The 19,327-nt window shown below is 43.5% G+C and overlaps 1 protein-coding gene and 1 non-coding gene across 4 annotated transcripts in view; both read right to left on the reverse strand.

The window, feature by feature from the left end:
* EVA1A (eva-1 homolog A, regulator of programmed cell death) overlaps positions 1–19,327 on the reverse strand; it is a 206,796-nt gene that overhangs the window by 62,330 nt on the left and 125,139 nt on the right. The window lies entirely within an intron of this gene.
* TRNAC-GCA lies at positions 17,141–17,212 on the reverse strand. Its single transcript has one exon. It is a non-coding gene; the product is annotated as a tRNA-Cys (tRNA).

The raw sequence follows: 19,327 nt of genomic DNA on the forward strand, positions 1-19,327 counted from the left end.
CAGCAGAGAATCCTTGGCAGGACAGAGAGCACCACACCAAGCACTGAAGCAAGAAAAAGCAGCTCAGAGAAAAGGACCACCAGCACCATGAGAAGCCACCAGTAATGGAAGATCTCTCCTGGAGATCTCAGTGGCCATCGTGGGTTTGTGGAGCTGCAGCGGGGTCTGGCTCAGGGATGGGAAATAGCACAGGCCTGCTGTTACAAAGCAGGACTTGTTTGCCCTGCCCTTGTGCAAGGTGAGAAAGGGCGAAGGGAAGCACGTGCTCACCCCACTTTCCTGCAGAGTCTTCACAACCTGTGGCCTCTTAGAATACTGGTTCCCCCACTGCAGTGGAGTGGCCGCCGAGAGAGGCTTTACTCAAGGTAGTACTTTGGTGAGGTAATCTAAGACAACAGGATTAAACTGAAACAGACAATTTATGTTGTGCAACAGGAAATATTTCCAGACAGTAAAGTCTGTTGGGCTCCAGAGCACTTTCCCAAGGTAAGCAGGAGAACTGGAATGGCCATCCCTTGGCTCATCTGTCAAGGCTACGCCAGCGTAGTGTGGTGTGGAGAGCACGCTCACACAAGGAGAGAGATGGGACAGGGACCCTGGGTTTGCTGCTGTTACAGCTGTTCTGTGTAAAAACAGGGACCCAGCATTTGCTTAGACACAGAGCAAGTTTCTATTAACAGAAGAAAAAGCTGAGATCTAGGGCAAGTATGAAAGCCAAAAAAAAAGGCCAGAAAGGTCTTGGTGATACTTGAGACCTTTCAGTTCCATCATGATCTCACCCTGAGTGGGTTTCTCTTGTCTTCCTTTCTCCTTTGCAAGTGTCAGAAAAAAGCAGATATTAAGGGACTGATCCTTACGTGCCCTCCACTGCTGTAAATCAATAATAACATCACTGAAATCAGCAGGGTGATCTCAGGTTAAAATGAAGTGGGTTCACACTTAAATCCAAGAAAATTAAGGATGAAATTATGGTCATCTCCCAACATAGCACACGTAGGTAAAGTTTTAGGAAACTGACTCCCAAAACCTGCATTTGAGACAGAGGTTCATCTCTCAACAGCTGTATATATGGGTGGATTTCCAAAGGACTGGAGGTCCTATTCCCCCCTCAAGCACCCAAAGCAGCCCCTGAAGCACAGCTAGCCCTGCAGTCACCTTGCACAGGCAATGAATCTATCTACCTCAGAGCTGACTTGCCTGTTGAACCCCCAAGAAAATGCCAGCCTGTCCCCCCATTTCCTTTCACATTGCGAAATACAGAGCGCAGCTCCAGGTAAATGCTGTTTCTCAGGCTCCCAAGAGGTGCTAGGAGCAACTCCTGCGACAGTTTCTCCCCTCGCTCTGCTACATGAGCTCATTACTCTCTTGGCTATGTCTCTGCTAGTAAACTAACCCCTGCCAGAGCCCATTCTCAGCCCTGAAGCCAATTGGCACGACCTGACACCTACATATTATTAAACTCTCTTACACTCTGAAACAAGGTGACTACATCCAAACTGCCTTTGGAGTGTCTTAGCCCTTCCTAAACTCCAGCAACACCCCGAAGTTGTCTCAGATCAAGCTGTGTGCGGAAGCACACACCCTTGAGACCAACTCACTGGTACACGTATAAGCCAGCTGTGAAGATATTGAAAGTGAGTACTTTCTGATAAATCCTTCAGTAGCACAACACTCAGAAAGAGTCTGGGAGATTGGAAGACCCAAAAAAGGATTTCCTACTCAACTCGATTAAAAAGAAAAAAAGTGCCTTTCACAGAGGAACTGTGAAACAAACTTTGAGCTTTTACCTAGAAACTGGCCCCAGGCAAAGCTGTCAGTAAATGTCTCCTGGGTCCCTCATTGCCTGTGGCAGCAAGACAAGGGGTGCCAAGGCTGGACAGGGAGCTTGAACTTTCCCCAGCCATGGGAGGCGATGTGCCTTGGCTGGAGGCAGGAGAGAGGGACAGGGTGAGCCAAAGCCCCCTTCCTACATTCTTGCCTTGTAACTCCTTCCACCACTTTCCCATTGGGGAAAGGGGGACAGAGAGGGCTCTACTGCCAAACTAGCATTAAACGAGGGAATTGAGAGAGCAACATGAATCAAACAGTGACTAGGAGGTAAACACACTGTACACAAAGCCTTGGGATCATTTTTCCTAGGGTCAACTCCAAGGCTTTTATTGCCTCACTTACAATTAGCTGGTAAATATTGTACATGTAATTGACCTTTCTAAATGCTGCTGGGTAGCTGGAGGTGTTGGGAGCTAATCCTGCCTGTGAAGACCTGGGGTTGTGCAGCACTGACTTTATCTGCTGGTGTGTAATGCTCTGCAAGCGCTTTTTTCCCTCGCTTACTGACACATTGAGATTTACTGCCCTGTGTCAGTGAGTTCAAGAAAGCCTTTTAACTCTGGAAGCTCCGGGAACCAGCTCCAGCACATGCTTCAGGATTTATGCGTCAGTTTGTTATGCCTTGTTTGTCCAAGAAACAGTCAAGACTGAACGAGTCAGGAATGACAGAAATAGTACATGAAGTCACAGTTGCTCCACTTTAAAGCACAAGCATTTGTGTCTTTTTCCTACCAAATATACGTGCATTCGACGAGCCAATAAGGCAATGGCAGAGGAAAGGCAACACAGGCAGGATTTTACAGATGCCAGCTGAGTTGTGCCCGCTCCTCCAAGAGAGGGTAACACGGATTTCCCCAAGTATCAGCTCTTTCTGCTCAGAAAAGCAATCCCCAGAACTGTACACACTCACAAACCCCGTGAACGCTGCCGCAAGCCAGCCCTGGGAAAAACCTGTGAACACTAAACTGAAGCCGAAAGACAAACACCTAAGAGAAAACGCTGAGCAGCCCCTTCTCCTTCCCTCACCTCCGCTCACTGCCTGCCCGGCTGCTGTACATCCCCGTGCTGCTCTCTCCCGCTGTTAAACAGCCCTTTTTTCCGTCACTCACATCAAGCCACCAGCACAACAGCACCAATGCCAGCCCTCGCAGCTGACCTGTCCTACGGAGTGAGACGCGCACCGGGCTCCCGTCCCCTCCCCGTCCCCCCGCAGCCCCTCGCCCACCCAAACACCAGCACCAGCATCCCGCGGCCGCCTCGCTCCCGACCACCTGCACGGACAGGAGCACGGCGGCCAAGTTTGCGAGAGAAGGATGTGTTTGCTCTCACCGCCTCAGGTTCCCAGCAGCCCGGGAAGTACAGCGAGCTGCGTGGAGAGAAGAAAGTTGTTCTGGCGTTCGGCTTCTTGGCGCTCCTGGCAGCGGGCTGGGAGCTGAGCCCGTGGGGGCAGCAGGAGCAGGAATGCGGCGTGACAGGCGGCAGCGTGAGGTGTGCCCAGCACTGTCACATCCTCCCCAAAAGCCGCCGGCCGGGAGGGCGGACGCCCTGCGCGTCTGCGGGAGGGCTGGAGCGCGGAGGGAGCGCGGCAGCGAGTGTCGGGCAGGGCAGCAACAGGAAATGACACAGAAACTTCACCAGGCTCCAATCCAAACTTGGCCCCTGACATGAAAGAGAGGGGAGGCAATTGGGGGCGGAGGGGGCGAAAGAGAAATTTTTCCCCCTCATTAACCAGCGTAAAAATCTGCTGACTGGGAAAAAAAAAAAAATCACTGTGACAAGTTTTATTAAAGCAAGGAATGAAGGGGGGGGTAGGGGGGATTCCCATCAGAGTTTATTTATTTGTGCAGGAGTGGTGCGATGATGTTAGACACTGAGAGCAAAATGCCATTTTCAGCAGTTTCCTGGCTTTTCTGAGCTCTCGAATGCTCCGATGTGTGCCTGAGGGCAGCAGGCAGGAGCGAGGTCCCCCTGCATCCTGTGGCTCTGCCCGGGGTGTCAGGGAGCCGCTCCGAAATGCAGCACTGCCGCAGCTCCCAGAGCAGAGGGGATGGGCCGGGGCTGCTGGGGACCTGTGCCCAGCCTGCAGAGGAGCACACGGCCCCACACACCTCGGGGACAGGGCAAGTGGCAGCCCAGGTACCGGCGAGACGTGACAATGGCAGGAGTCGCAGAAGTAGAAAATCACACTGAGCGTGTAGTCAAACATTTGCTTGGATGGATTAAAGAACTGCCTTTATCGAACAAAGTTGGGTGGATACTTCAGAATCATAGAACCATAAAATCATTAAAGTTGAAAAAGACCTCAAACGCCACCAAGTCCAGCTAACAACACGTTCAGCACTAAACCATATCCCCAGCTACCACATCTACACATTTTCTGAACACTTCCAAAGATGGCAACTCCACCATGTCCCTGAGCAACCTGTTCCAATGCCTGACCAGTCTTCCAGTGAAAAAATTTTTCCTCATATTCAATCCAATGCATTTTCTAATAGCATTATTCCTAATCTATTTGGATTATTTTCCTAATATGTGCTCTAATCTTCCAGCAAGACAAATCCTCTGAACACCTCTCTGCCTGTTGGGTGCAAGGGAACAACATCTGTTGAACTTGGTGGCAGTTTTTATAGCATCCTTTAGACCTAACACCTAAAATATGTCCTCACAGGCAGCCCAGACCTAGCCTGACTTTAGGCTCTCTGCAAATCCCACCTGCCCTTGCAGTAGGCAGTGCCATAAACTCTTTGACAGGACACCACGGGACTTTCTGAGAGGTCCTCATCTTCCTGATTTGGTTCCCACACCACTGCTGAAAGGTGGATGAGATGCCCACGCAATGAGGCCACTGTAGATTGAATAGCAGGTCAAATGGAAACTTTTCACTTTGAAGAAGCTGTATCACTCCTCCTCTACTGAAAGCTGCCCTACCAGATGTAGTAAACTGTAGGGACAGTTGGAACCCAGGTCTAAGCTCCGAATTAACTCTTTCCTTGAAAGAAAATATAAACATAGCTATTCTGCCCACAAATATGAAAGTGGTGAGAGATTTTTTCCTAAAAACTGGGCTTTCTCAAGCTAAAGATGGCCTTCCTGAGACCTCTCCATTTACCAATCAGTTTAATAAGAATACAATATTCCCACTAAAACAAGAATTTTAAAATATTCCTATTTGATGGGGATATTTTAAGGCCAGCTGAGATCACTCATTTGATAATTTCCATCACCTGGCCTGATCACCTGCATAGCTGAAGCCACAGAATGGTGTCCCAAAACAACACCTGAATCATTACAAATTACGGCACATCATGCAAGGACACATCCCTCCCTGAATCAGAGGCTTTCAGGGAAGTACAATCCACCAATAACAGATAAGTTATTTCAGTGGCTATCACCCTGTCACGAAGAAGGGCTGCCTTTTTGATCTGCATTTGTCTGGCCTCACTCTCCACCCTCAACCCTGGCCATCGCTCATCAGTCTCTCCAGGAAGCTGCAGATCAGGCATGGACAGAGAAGGCTGCAGCCCACCAAAGTACAGCCCGTCTGCAGTTTACCCCCAGAACAGCAGGAATATTTCAAGCCCAGGCATAGCTGGGGACCCTCTGATATTTTGGTTGAAAGCACCCAGGCCGTGCAGCTCTGAGTGGAAACTGAAACCTGCTGCTCCCTCACCATGCAAGCTCAACTTAACAAAACCACAGACAAGTCATCTTGTAACCTTGTCCTGAATAAATAAAAAGAGCTGAGCTTTTTTTAGTCTCTCATGGTAAGGCAGATTTATGGACAAACCACAAACCATGCCTGTCACTCTTTCAAGGTCCATTTCCATTGCATTAAAGTTCTTTCTGAAATGTGCCTACCAGAACTGGATGTGGTATTGCCTCACCTATCTGTAAATTTTTAACAGACTTGGACTCCTATCCAGTTGCTCCATCAGATGCATCCCTCTCTTTGCTGTGCCTTTGTGAATGCAGTAGCAACCTAACAAGCTGAATTAGGGATTTATTGTTATAGTATCATTTTACTCCAAACTTCAACCTTAAACACAAAACACTTTCAGATCTGGCATTTATACAGTGTTCAACATATGCTTTGATCCAAACAAGGGCTTTGACCTGCCTAATCTTTGGTGTATTTTTTTCGCTCCTGTGAATGACTTGAGCACAATCGTACGGTATCAGCTGTCGCTCCCTTAATGAGAGGTTATTTTCAATTAATCAAAGAAATATAAACAGAGCCTTGTATCGAGTTTAAATAAGCTCAGAATAGTTCTGACCTTAAAACAGATGTCTAAAGCTGTGTCTCCTTTCAGATCAGAGCTAGTGCACTGTCAAGAAGAGATCTTGCAGATCTGTTTGCTCAACCAGCTCAAAAAAACAGCTATCAGCTCCAAACCCTGACACAGTCCAGTGTGGCCCATTGAAGTCAGTGAATCGGGCAGCCCATGATGCAGATTAGGGTAACCAGGCCAAAATCAGATTTGTGAGGTCTTTACAGATTAGAGAGAACAGCAGAAGGGAATTAGATAGCACCATATTATTTCAAAGTAAGGCTAGCCCTGTATCAAGCCCAGCACACCATAGCTGCTTCCCTATGGTTCTGATCATGAAGAGGTCAAATAATAAAATCAAGAGGAAGAGATTAACTAAACAGGGTCAGGGCTGGGTTTGGTCCCAGGGCCAGCAGGCACAGCCTCATGCACACTGGGGGCTAAATGCCCTTAACCTCCAAAGGAGAATGGCCCCATCCAGACCACTTGCTGGGAACAATCTCTGGTTCATGCTACAGGTCAAGCTATGCCAGAGACTTGGCACCCAACCCTGGGTTAAACAGGGACCATGATAACATTTAACATCATTAAAGTTTTCCAGTGATGGGGCACCGGTGCTCTTTTATTAACTTAACCAATAAACTAAATATAGCTAATTTCAGAATGACAAGTTACCCAAAAGACCCACAAGACTTTTTCTTCATCCTGAAACCTTGGGTAAATTCAGGCTTGCCCTGTGAGTCTCAGACTCTTCCACACAGCTTTAACATCCTTATTTCTTGCGCTTCAGACACTGGTTTTTGTAAGATCTCCAAGGTAGGGAACACATCTGTTCCTGGAGCTTGGCCCTTGCTTGTCATTCAAAAAACAAGTGTTTTAATCTCTGGGATGGGATGCATCTGCACTCTGCTTAGCCACCTCACAGGTAGATCTGAGCTAAATATCTGTACTGTCCCTCTCTAGTCAATAGAGACTGGCCCTTGTGGATGATAATTTGTTTTATCCAAACACAGTTTAACACAGGTGAGATGAATCCTCTCTGGAGCTGCCCCTCCTGCTCCAGGGATTATTAGCCTTGCTAATTACTTCAATCTCTGCACCTAATTTTCTGTGTCTAACAAGGAGGCCAAGAACAGGATATGTGTTTACCCGTCAGAGCAAAACACACATTATTTAATATCTATAAAATAAACATTATAATAGTGTTGTCATGACTTTTGATGCCAGAAACAAGTCATCTTGTGCAGCCTCTAAATGAGGTAAACTCTGATTAGGCCATTAAGTTTTCATGCAGTTACTGCTGGAGCCCAAGACACTGTGTGGCACCAAAGTACATCTCAGCCGGGATCCACTCTGGATTACAAGGTGTCAAGGGAGGGGTAAAGCCACCATGTCTTTTATTAACTCACTATCCTGAGGTTAATAAATGATTTTTCAAGGGGAATTAATCTGAAAGAGCTTCCTGTACTTGTTTTTGTTGTACATATATAGATATATACATATAAATAATGAAATATCGCTGTACTAGGTGTTATTTTCTCTCTCTAAAAATACTCACTATAATCAGTCAGCTTTTTTGAAAGTGTGTTCTGATCATCTGAGCTCATTCACAAATAGCACCTGCAGCAACACCCAGAAGAGGTAGGAGAACACATTTGAGAGTATTCCCTTGGCAACTTGCTTCCTTGAAAATGGACATCACATTTCCATTTCTACCTAAAAATAAGAGTAGAGGAAGGGAAATGTCTTGGACTGGTTTTGCCTGTTTATTTGTGAGGATGTGCAACATACAGCTGTTGCGATTCTGGGGTGATTTGGCTTCTACAGAAAGGGAATTTGTGAGGGTTTTCTTTTACTTGCTTGTCTTTGTCTGTCTTGCTTTTATTTCTTTTTTTTTTTTTCAATCCAAATGGCATCATGGTCTCTGATGGAAACCAGTGGGACCTGTGGCTGAAGGACCTGCATAACAAACCCTGGATAAGGCTAGAAGAGGGGAACCAATCTTTTTTTATCCTTTTGGCAGATCTATAACTAAAACCACAACATGAACCATGTGCCAAAATACTGGGTTTATTAACTATACTCTCACCTGGGAAAACTATTTCTGTTTGAAAGAGTACCTTAAACTGCTTACAGCAGCAGGATTAAGGTATGGTGAATTCAAACAGAAGGAATAGTCTTTTTTTTTTTTCTTTCATTTCATGCTAGATTGTCTGAATCCCACAAGAAAAAATATAATACCTCAGAGATGTATCCTTTTCTGGCCTTTACAGTTTCATAGAGATCACTGCAGTTTTCATATGGTAACATTGGGTTATCTGCTTTTTAAAAAAAAATTCATATACCTTTCCATGCATGTCTGCTCCTTCCCATGTTGTTTTCGGTATTTATGAAGCCAGCTACACAAACTTCAGGGGCCAATGGCCTTTAAAAATTAATGAAGATCTGTAACATCTACATCGTATGTATTTTACAAAAGGAGAAAAGCTGGTTTCTTCCTCTCCCCTCTCCCTGCTCCCCCCATCCCCAAACAGATAGGAATTGTTTCTCTCAAGTCTGTCTCTCTCCAGAAAAATCTGACCTACAAATGGCTTTCTCATAACTCAGCAGACTAGTTTAGTCCTCATATGGATTTATCATTAACCACATAAGCACATGTTGTCCATTTTACCCAACCTAATGAATGTGCTATAAATAAAATAACTCTAAAAGCAGGTTTCACCATACTTATCCAAGCTGTTGCTGCAAGTCCTTGTAGCTCCCAAACCCACTTACATTAGAAACATTAATCACTTGATTATAATTCAAAGCATCAGCTCTCTACAGCTGAAACTCCCTAGCACTTGACTTTGGCTAGACCTCTAACCTCAACTTATCACTTTCAGGCGTACTCCACATTTTCTTCTCCAATCTGTCACTAATGTAGGAAAGACGTGGGAAGTCGCTTTCGGAAGGTATTTTTAACCGAGGAGTGTCTCATTAAAAAGAGAGCTTAGTATAGAAACTCTAAAACAAAACCTTTCCCACTTCTCTTAGCACAGAAACCTGAAAATACCAGAGGGGTATTTCACCACAACTCATGTCATTTTAAACCAAAGCAACGTAAAGGAAAAGGAGGCTCTTTTGGCAAAGACACTGTTGAGTGTAATTCCTACCTACCCCGCAAATATTTTATATGATCATAGGATTATCTGTAGAGATTTGTATTTTCCATCTTGAATGAAGGAGGCTGAATCAAGCCATCTATTATTCTCACATGCCTGCTCATTCATTAGGAGTGTATTTGTACAGTTTGGGTTGTTTCTACGTATTTCAGCTGACAGCATGGAGATCATATTCCATCTTGACCAAAGGTTTTAGAAGCTGAGAGAAACAAAAGATTAATCATAGAATATTATTTTTAAGCCTCATGTGCCTTAGTCTGGAAATAGAAAGACAAGGATAAAACTCCCAGAAGGACAGCCACAACTAATGAGAGCTTGAGAGGAAATGATCACACATTCTTAGTTCTTCTGATGGATGCCCTTCTAGCCTTGTTAATCAGAACTTTGTGATGTCGATATATCACCAAAGTATGATAACAGATGAAGGTGAGTTTGGATGTAAAATGATCCATGGTGAAGGATTACAATAAAGGAGGAAAAGGAGGGGGAGCCAAGTACAGCTTTATAAACTGCATCCTCAGCTTGTGAGGACTTGTAGATAATAAATGTCATTCCTTTTCCACATTATCTAGGAGATTAAGAATGTTTCTTGATGTATAACTGCTGGGAAGCCTCTGTAGCACCTTCTCCAGTTACAAGGAGGTTTATATTACATCAATTGCTTTAATTTTCCATCAATTATCATTTCATTTACAAAGAGGAACTTAGAAGTACCTTTCTTCCTTTGACCTCTTTTTGAGGAAGTAGGCTCCAGAGGCTGGAAAGGAGAATCCATGCAAGACACTGATGGTTTTGATCTTGCAAGGTTTGGCAGATCCTGCTTTGAGATTCCTGCAAGTTTTCTAGTATGACCTTATCCTGCTTGAATGATCCTATGGCACAGGGGTGTCGGCAAGGTCTCCATGCCTCCAGTCACTCTAGATACAGTCATTGGTTTCTATATTCAGCAAAAACCACCCAGCCATCAATCCACATGTGTCACAGTTTGCGGTTTTCAAGGAAAGCATTTCCCACAGCACTTAAGAAATAAATAAATGCATTTGAGATGCTATTACTGATGAATCAGTTCCATTCCCTGCTTTCTACCAGTGGTTTTTATGCTGCAGAATACAGCCCTGGCCATCTGAAGCAAACCAAAGTCATGCTTATATACAGCAAATTCAAAATAAAAGGTTACTAAAATGAGGCAGTTTGCCAATAAGGAAGCAATGAAAGCCAGAGGTGTAACAGACACCTAAGAAAGAAAGAACAGAAGTGCACCGAATGCCTTTGAGGATGCAACCAACTGAAATACAAATTTGGGTGCTTCCCTGTACCTTTTATTAGGTTTGTGCCATAATATGGAGAGATCTCTGAGCTGATGCCCTACCAAGCTTCGCTAAGTCATGCTGCAGGACTGCACTTGGTAGGGAAATGCATCATCTTAGTCCAAATGCAGTGAAGTTATGCCAGGGACATCGCCTGTTAAACTGATGGACCCTATCCAGAGGCACATCAGCTTGGATGTTCCGTGGGTGTCGGTCCTACTCCATGTGGAGCCAGCCCAAACACGTCCATACTGTACTGTATTCTGTATTCTCTAGGAATATAAATTGGGGATATAGTTGAGTTTCATGGCACTTCTCAGAGCTTTCCTGGCTGAGATGACTGCTGAGGTGTCTCTGGCACCATCTGCCCAAACACTCCCAATTCCAGGTTGCAGCAACTCACAGGGAGGTAGAACAACTGGGCAGTCGAAGGGACAGCCTTTGAAGTGATTAGATATTTCTGAAGAAAATAAGGCAAATTTATCCCTGTGATGCCTACTTTGTACTCCATGGAATAGTAGGGACAGCGTTTCTGTTATCTCTGTTCTGCATGTAGCTGTTTAATGGGAAGTACTGAAAACACACATGAATGGACATTAAATTACAGAATTTCCCTCCAGGCTTTCTAAGCCATCATGAGCATGAACAGGAGACAAGTACATCTGAACATAAATTCTAAGCTGATATGTGTCATTTTACCCATATAGAAAGTGGAGTGAAGGGAGAAAACCAGGAACAAAAGACAATGAGAAAAGAAAAGAAAGGGGGGAAAAGCCCTATAAGTAAGCTTTAGCATCTGAGAAAAACCAAGCAGAATACCTGGTGCCCTGTGTTGCAATCTGAGGTCTGCTGTGAATGGATGCATAAGTCTGTGGCATGGAAATGAGTCAGAACTGCTGTCCCAGGGAACACACTCCACTGGAGCAGTCTAACTCCTCTCAGGGGGGTATGTTGGACTTACAGACCTGATTCTTGCCAGATGTCTAGCCATGGACAGCAGATCACCAGCAGATTATTTTAAGATAGACTTCCACTGAGACACATCACTTCCACCCCAAGAGCACCTAATTCTTAAAATTCAAAGGCTTGAGTGCTTGAAATCAGCAAAGGAATATCCTTAAATTACAGTTTCATGCCGCAAAGCCTCTGCTCTTGAAATATGGAGGCAGCTCAAAGAAATAAAGGGGTATCCAGGCCCTCATTCCATTGCTCTTGAATGAGTATGGTATGGATTTCTAGCCCTGGATTTAGGCCTGGAAGCACATCTGGAGGGCGTCTACTCCTTGCATATGTTAGACTTGTGCTACATTAAAGAAATCATGACTTCAACAAATATCATAAATGATTAATAAAATTCCTGGCCTGAAACAAAATATTGTTGTTTATTATGTTACATTGAGACTGACTCCTGCAGAGATGATGACACCAAAGCCATAAAGCATCCAGGCAGAGCCTTGAACTGCCATAGCAGTGTTCCTGTGAAGGCAACTGATTGAAACTCCACCATCTTGAGCTAAGGCATCAAATCTTCCCGATCCACATGGTCAGTCTGCATTTGGCACAAGAGCTAAAAAATGACACCTATCAAGCAGGAGTCACCTCGCTGCAATATTCATGATTATCTGCAGGAGAGGATGAATTGCAGCACAAGAAAAGGAGGAGTCTTGGGCAACAGAGAGCAACAGAAAAGAACAAACACAGCCCTTCTCAGCAAGCTCACCTGGCACAGGAGTTGGAGATAAAATACTACCAGCTTCCAGTGCCAGTGATATGACCAGGAAGAAACCTTCTCCTTCCTGGCATGGTATTTGTTAACTTGAAGAGCTCGAAAGACCTTTAAAATTGGAGGTGGAGCCACCTCTGGTTACAGGAACAGCCCTGTCTCCAGCAGCAGCACTGCTGCTAGGGAGCATTACATAAACAAGTTCATGTCAGGTCACAATCAGAAGACAGGCAGAGGCAGAAACACTCCAGCAGGCATTATTTTTCCTCAGCACAGCCAAAAGCAGGCGAATTTTAAAGAACAGTAAAATACCACTGTATCTGTAGACATCATTTAGTAATAGCAGGATGAATTTTCAGTCACTTTGTACCACTGATACCAACACCATCTTTGCTGAACTAAGTTGATGAAAGTGACATAAATTTCCAATGAACAATTATTTAAATCAAGGCACAAAACTCACTGGGAAACCTGAAAAATTCTCCATGTTCTTGATTCCAAAGATCTGTTCCCAAAGCCAAATTCATCCAGTAAATACTTATCCATGAGTGTGTCCCGTGTGCTATAGAAGAAAACGCGGGATCAAGGATCCTGTTCTTGAAAATTAAAAACATAGTAACACACAGAGGAATGATTAAACCCTTCATCTCTCCTGCATTGCACTGCTGATGCTTTCTCATTTTTTATAGAGGTTATAGAGCAGAGAGAAACTGAGAATCCCGTGAAAGTGCAGACTGTGGCTCAAGAGGCTCAGCAAGGAGAGTATTTTCTCCCCACGGGGCAGGAACAGAGGTTCCCAAACCAGGATGAATCCTGAGTCCTGGACTGGAAATGATCAGAGACCTGGAAGTGCAAAGGAAAACTGTACTGTGGTTCCAAAAAGGATTTCACAAAGAGGAAACTTTGGGAATTGCTGATCTTACGGGGTTTAGTTAGATGCTTATAGTCAAGTCATGTGAAGTTTTAATTGTTTTCAATATCTCAAAGTTGCATTTCTACCCTTAGGAATGTGATGAATTTGAGCAAGGGGCTTATCATGTAAGCAAGCTGTCAGAAATAAAAATAAAATTAAATTAAAAAACAGGACAAATAAAACCTTTCTGATCTCCCTGAAGCCTATAAATTTTGCCCCAACTTATTATCAGATAGCAAACCCCTCTCAGTAACTCCAGTGTGCATCAAAACTGGCCATTGCAAAGAAACACAGTCATGTTCTGTGAGAAATACAAAAAATGTCTCTATTTATAACACAGCTCTTCTTGGGTTTTAGCCATTAATCATTGGCCCATCTACCCAGAACTCAGGTTTGCCAACACGTTCCAGACTCTGAGCTAAGATTCCTGAATCAAATATTCCCCCTTCCTAATCTGTGCCACTGTAACATTTCAACCTGAAATCCCCTGTGCCTCAGAGAGGGAATCTTTCTTTCCAACAGGCAGTAGCACAGCTGACAGGGAATGCGGATGCTAAGCTCCCATTCACTGCTATTTTTGAGTAATGTCTGTCATGTCAGGCTGGAGAGACAGATATAACAATGGGACAGATATGGGCACAGAGATATTTGATACAAGAAGCTCATCTGTCTGAGAACAGATTTGCACAGCAAATCTCTCCTCCATTGTCTATTCCAGTTTCCTGAAGAAGTCTGGAATTTTGTGCCTGCATCTTTGTTGTCTGCACTCAGAATATCTCCAAGACGTAGTCAAGGACCAGAAGAAGACAATGGTTAGCAACTATGACTCTCTGGATCAATGAGAACAGAAAAAAGGATCTCATCAAAATGGTGGAACAAATTCCTTTAGGAACAGCAGGCTGCTTCAAATCCCATCACTAAAGCTATGTGGTTCAATTCTTTTGCATCTGCTATGAGAAATAAAAGTGCAGCTACTGCTGTAAAAAAAAAAAAAAAGTTTCTATAAATATATTACCAGCCAAAGGAGGGTCAAGGAAAATCTCCATCCTTTACTGAAAGCAGAGGAAAACATTAAGAATGAGTAAAAAGCAGAGGTACTTGCAAGGAGGTTGCAGTGAGCTGGGGATGAATCTCTTCTCCCAGGTAACAAGTGATAGGACAAGAGGAGATGGCTTCAAGTTGCACCAGTGGAGTTTAGATTAGATACTAGGAAAACTGTCTTCACCAAAAGGGTTATCAAGCACTGGAAGAGGCTGCCCAGGGCAGTGCTGGAGTCTCCATCCCTGGAGATACTTAAATGATGTGTAGATGTGGCTTTGAGGGATATATTTTAGTGGTGAGCTTGGCAGTGCTGGGTTAATGGTTGGACTTAATGATCTGAAAGGTCTTTTCCAACCTTAATGATGCTGTGATTCTGAAATATGTAAGAGGATACACATTTCACAAAAGTCAAACTGCCTTAAAACCCTAAGAAAATAGTGTGCTGCACTTCAAACACTCTTCCCCAGAGGAGAGGTTATAAAAACAATAGTTGAAATATGTATGATCATTTTGTGTAATGCACTACCGGAAGATGTTCCAATGCTCATCTGATAGGTGCAGGAAAAGAATGGAAAATAACATAGCTGGGTTCAGACCAGGTCAAGTGATCTTCCCAAAGATTCCTCCTGTCTCTTTTCTCAAGATTCTGTATGCAAACAGCTACTCAGAAGGGAGTATGATACAATAATAAAAACCAACAGACACATTTAGAATAATATTAAATATTAAAAGCCCTTAGTGAAATCCAGTGGCTTCTTGTTATATATGCCCCCAACCCACTGCAACACAATGCTTTCCTGAAACTTCGGGAAGATTTTAGGAGGAGGTAAATAAGTGATGCTCTCCATACACCACACACATTAAAAAGGGGTAGTTAGAGCTATCATCATGGGCTTGTCAGATGCACATCAATCATGGGCAAAATCGCAGAACATCTGTGACAGGGTTCAACAAATAAATAATTAATATACATCAACAACGTGTAATGGAACAGGAGTCTTATTAATTAATCCAGTCTCGCCTTTTGATGAGCCTACAAACAAGATTGATAAGAGTGTTGAGGTAATGGGCTTTTGAAGAGCACCAAATTTGAATTACTGAGTAATATGCTTGGCTGGTTTAAAATAAACATAGTACAGTGTAGATTAATTGGAGACCAGCTGATACCTTTCCAAATTAAATAGTAAATGGCAAATGTTCACTCAGCAAGTGAACTTTCAGCCCCTTATAGATGCTGGCTTACCAGTTGCTATTTAATACTTTTATTGTTGACATGGAAGAAAAGGTTAAACTATTATTAAGTAAGTTTGTGGAATTTTGGGAGGCACATGGAATATGGAGGACAATAAAGCAAAACAATCCAGAGAGGAATTCAGTAAACTGCACACAAGCCAACAGCATGAATTTCAGTAAAGTCCTGAATGTAAGATTAAACTGTGGAGAACTTGCTTCTCAGGCATGAGAAAGGAGGCCAGAAGCAAACTGGAAAAAGCCTAGAAAGTGATAGAATCTAAGTGGTTTAACACAGACATCTTCAGCAGCATAATGCATGTACTAGAGATGTAAAATCAAGTAGAAGAAGCAAAGAAATTATATAACAAGCCAACCTGGCATTGGCTGCTGGTATTCAGAGCCTATTTTAGAAGCTGCAGGAACTAAAAAGGAACTAAAAATAATTGAGGGAAAAGACACAAGAATGAACAAAGAATTGGGAAACCTCATTCTGGAGAAAGACATGAGAAGAATTACCTCTTTAATTTTACAAAGTAAAGGCTGAGAGGTTTCTTAATCACAGACTGTAAGTATTTAAAGAGAGAAGTGGAATTAGCTAATAAAGTTTCTTCAACCTTAAAAGATCTCATAGTGGCCAATAGGTAGAAGTTAAATCTAGACATTCAGAAGAGAAATAAATCTAGTTTCTTTGACAATTTTGCATGGGTTGTGGGATACTTACAGTCACTGGGAATCTTCAAACCAACTTTTTTAAAGTTTCACTCCAGTTCAAACAGCAATTAATTTAGGGAGGTCTTATGGCCTCTTGGCCTCAGTAACTTATCATTTAAGTGACAGGACTTCAAATGCTTCTGTGGGAGGCTATTTTACAACCTAATAAATGTCATCTTTGGGAAAAGTTTCATGGCATTCTGCATTTGTCTTTAATACACTACTAATGGACCACACTGAGTAACTGAATCCCTTATTTTCTGTTCTCATCAAAGCACAATTAAAATAATGATCTTTCAGCAGATAATAACACTTTTTCTAATACTTGTAAAGAATAATCAGAGAATGAATCAAGCAATTAATTCTTAGTTCTCAGTCATTCCTCCCACTCAAGAGCCAAACCAATGTTCAATTAAGCACAGGAATATGTGAGCAATGTTTCCTTCAGCCAAGCACCGGAGAAGAAGAGGGAAATTTGGCATTTGTGACCGTCAGACTGCCACAGTTTGCAGTATCTGTACCCAAACCAGAAGAGTATGCAGAGAAAATGCAGATTCTTCCAGGGGCTGAAATAAATGTGCTCCTGTGGTTCAAACTCAGTCCTTCTCTCCATCTTCACTTGCTTTTTGGCTGTGGTTTTTCCCTTTGGTCGTGCTTTAATTTGCTTCATAATCTCAATCTTGCTACTCAGTGTCTAAGCACAAAATCATAAAGCATAGAATGGTTTGGGTTGAAAGAGACCTTAAAGATCCTCTCATTCCAATCCCCTGCCATGGGCAGGAGCACCTTCCACCAGACCCGGTTGCTCCGAGTCCCATGGCCTTGAACATTTCCAGGGATGGGGCATCCACAGCTGCTGTGGCCAGCCCGTGCCAGGGTGGGCCAGGGGCTCACCACCCTCGCAGTAAAGAATTGTTTTTCTGATACCTGGCCTAAAAAAGCAGCACCTGAGGGGGCACCTGGAGTTGAACCAGGGACCTGTTGATCTGCAGTCAAATGCTCTACCACTGAGCTACACCCCCTGCCTGGACAAGTGTGCTGAGTAAAGAAACTCATTAGGACATTCCCTGCCCCAGGGAGTTCACAACATGGAATATGAACCAGCCTTGCAGAACTGGTCCAGCACAGACAACCTCACTGTATTTTTTCCTGAGCCTTGCAGAAGACACACACGGGGGTGTAGGACTCCTGGGGCAGCACAGCAATGTCTTATGAAGGAATAACAACTGAACCTTACAGATAGTGCTGGACAGTGCCAACCAATGCATTGCAAAATGATGAAAAAAGTGCTCTGCATTCCCTTTAACTCCCTCCCTGCACCTCTTTCCAGATATGGAACAGGGTTACCTGTCCAGCTCCTTTGCCCAGATGTGCACAGCAGGGCCAGCTGCATTGTCCATCCCTTTTCCCAGCCAGCACTATGCCCTTCTCCCCTCACCAGGGCAGGTGAACACTCACAATCCAAGTCAAGAGATAACTGTGACCCAGTGCCTCCAGGGACTGAATCTCCACCTCAAAGCAATGATGATATTCCCCAAATGACAGTCCTGACGTTCAGCTTTCATTGAGTAAATCCCAGGCCTCTGGAAACAGGCTGGACAACAGTAAATTTAGTAAGGAAACAGAAATCCTACGGCTCCCTGTTGCTTCCCCAGCCCTCTGTCTGAAATACTTAGTAGTATCAAGATGCTTGCTAGGATCACAATACATGTTCAAGTACCAGGACAAGGAAACAACATGTCCATGGGGTCAGCCAGGAGGCGCTGGGATGGAGAATCCAGTGTGGGCAAAGTCAGACAAACATTAGATAAATAAGTGGGAGAAGCTGAATCCTAATGGAAACTAAGAGAATGTGTTTGCTCTAAATGGTGAACCACATGGACTGAGATTTCCAAGCAAAGCATCTACAGACAGGTGCATTCACTGGGACTCTGGGTAAGGTCCCCAGACTGAACTTTTTGGCACAATCATCTGCTGTGATTTTGATTTATCCGAAGTTTGCCAGATCAAAATTTGTTAGTACTAGTGCTTTGGAAAGCATGATCTCTCCCAGGATGAGCACCATCCCAAAATGAGCTGTCATAGCCAATCCTCCTTCCAAACCATTAATAAGGATCTTAAACAAAAACAGTCTAACATTGTTCCCTTCTGTTCCCTGAGGTATCTCCCACCAAGTGCTGGCATTTACTCATCATTATGTGTTTCTGGAGCCTCCAGCCTGTTTTCAGTCTGCTTTATAGTCTTCATCTCCAGTCAATCTAAATTAATTTTTCAGCTCAGTCTTCGTGAAACAATATATTAATTGCCTCAGTACATGAATAGGCATCCTATTTACACAGATTAAATGACCATATTCTTTTCATCTACTTGGCCTGCAGTTGAATCAAACAAAGTGATTAAGTTTCGTCTGGATTTCCTTCCTACAAATCTATGTGTGTGTCATCCATGTTCATTTTCAATGGTGAAGTCAACATATGTAGAGGGGCTGCATACTTCCTACATGCCACTAAAGGAAGCAAACTAATAAATAACGTGTGCTCTAAGTCACACAGAAAACTCAGTACACTCTTCTTCACCAGGGATGAGGTTTGTTTTAACTGCTTACAGATTTGCTTTGTTTAGTCCTTTCCCCAGTATTCCATGACGACAAAATTCACCCCTTCCTTTTTCCACCATTTCCATCCATTTTGGCAATTCTCCTGAGGGTTAGCTAATATACATATGGCTGCATGTGAATGCATGGCACAGCAAATTCTTCTTCCTTCCTTATTTAGACTCCTTCACTAGACATGGAAGCCAAATTTATTGGATAGTTACTAACTCTTTTAATGATTGCTGTTCATTTGTAAAGATCAATACAATATATTTGCCTCTGTCCTCTGGTTCTCATTTGATTCTTCTGGTTTTCAGAGACAACTATGTGAGCCAGCTCCTTGACTAATTGCAAGACAAACAGAGCAGGCAGATCTGGTTTCCCAAGTTTCATTTCTAAGATTTTCTTGTTTCCCATGTCCCTAAAATTCATCTCACAGAGGTTGTATTCTGCCCCATTCCTGATGTATTCAGTTAATGTTAGTGTCAGGAGATAGCACAGAGATTCAGTAAATCCAGCAGTACTGACTTCAAGTTCTCATTCT

This window comes from Corvus hawaiiensis, chromosome 3 (assembly GCF_020740725.1).
Source record: "Corvus hawaiiensis isolate bCorHaw1 chromosome 3, bCorHaw1.pri.cur, whole genome shotgun sequence".
Classification (NCBI taxonomy): Eukaryota; Metazoa; Chordata; class Aves; order Passeriformes; family Corvidae; genus Corvus; species Corvus hawaiiensis.